The 1,513-nt window shown below is 28.7% G+C and overlaps 1 long non-coding RNA gene across 1 annotated transcript in view; it reads right to left on the bottom strand.

Moving 5' to 3' along the window:
- LOC105449043 overlaps positions 1 to 1,513 on the bottom strand; it is a 4,327-nt gene continuing 2,814 nt past the window's right edge. Inside the window, exon 3 of the long non-coding RNA XR_974300.1 lies at positions 1 to 30. This is a non-coding gene — a long non-coding RNA (uncharacterized LOC105449043). The remainder of the gene's footprint in view (positions 31 to 1,513) is intronic.

The following is a 1,513-nucleotide window of genomic DNA, read 5'->3' as shown; positions in this document are numbered from 1 at the left end:
ATTTTCCACTTCTCGGGCTTCTTCAAAAGTCTTAATAATTAACACAACATGAAATATATAATTAATCTCCATAAGATATACATAAGATATACATAATAAAAAGAAATATTTATCAATTAAAAAAACAAAAAAAAAAATATATATATATATATAGTCAAATAACTAATGAAAATTAGCGCAATAAACAATTTCCATTAGCTATTTGTTAAAACTTATTTCATAAAAAGAATTATAAGACGTGGCTAATCTTTTTAACTATCATTAATGCAAAATAGACACACATTTTTAATTATATTTTATCTTAATATGCATAACTCGCCACAGTTCAAAAGTGAGATCTCCAATCACTTTAAAAAAAAAAACGTTATATACATTTGCACGACTAAATAGAACTAAATTGTGTATATCCATATTGCAGCAAAAGCATATCATCGTATAAAAGTTAATAAAAATAAAGTCGAAATTACATAAGTAGAAAATAAAAGACAGTTAAGAAATAAATACAAATATAATATATGTTAAAAATAATTATGTTTGAGTTATACTTTATTACATATCGATTCGCATGTGCGAACAGTTGAAATATAATGTTTTAATGTTACCATTAGAAACATTAGACTCAGCCCTTTTATCCAGCAGATATCGGTGAGCTCACCTTTGCGTTTATAATTAGGACGATTAATATATAAGATTACCGATTGTGATAAACGTTTAACGAGGTTGGTAAAATAATATTTTAATAATTTTAAAAATAATAATTGTAATAAACATGCGATATCGGATTCATTATAATAATATTCAAAACATGTACTGACTTAAAGATTTAATCATATTTAATTGATACTACATATTAATAATTTAACATTTACTGTACTTTTCAACTTATTAAACTAATAAACAACAATTTAATTGCATTTAAATTAATCTAACAATTAATAGAATTTAACAATATATAAAGTTACAGAGAATAAAAATGTTTAAATTAAACGTTTTTGTAACTTTAAACTGAGTAGTCTTGATTTAGTTTTAATTTATTAATGGTTTGTTGTTTACTCTTCGTAAATCAAGAGACGCGGTAGCGGCTCCCGCCAAGTATATTTTTTCGTTACATAATGGTCATACAGAGACGCTACATCAGGAGACGCGGCAGCGGCTCCCACCAAGTATATTTTTTCGTTACATGATGGTCATATAGAGACGCTACAGTGTATCAGGAGACACGGTAGTGGCTTGGTTTCAAATGTTCAAACAAGCCATGCCGGGTCTCTTAACGCGAGCCGTCGCGTTGCGAGCACCCGAGATTTTGAGATTTCAATAACGGTCGAACCGATTAAGTTCTAACTAGACTTAATCGATAGCTTGGGTTCGATTTATATAATGAAAGTGTGTTTATTTTTTTTCTACATGTCCTACGAGCGGAGATATTGCAATGCAAAGTCCGAAATGTAGGAATTTCAGATTAAAAAACGTCATTGTCGTCATTATCGTCGACCAGTTAGATCGGAAGAGCACA

The sequence above is a fragment of the Wasmannia auropunctata genome, unplaced genomic scaffold (genome assembly GCF_000956235.1).
Source record: "Wasmannia auropunctata unplaced genomic scaffold, wasmannia.A_1.0 LD336078.1, whole genome shotgun sequence".
Classification (NCBI taxonomy): Eukaryota; Metazoa; Arthropoda; class Insecta; order Hymenoptera; family Formicidae; genus Wasmannia; species Wasmannia auropunctata.
Note: the sequence above shows the minus strand (reverse complement) of the source record. Positions and strands in the feature narration are given on the sequence as shown.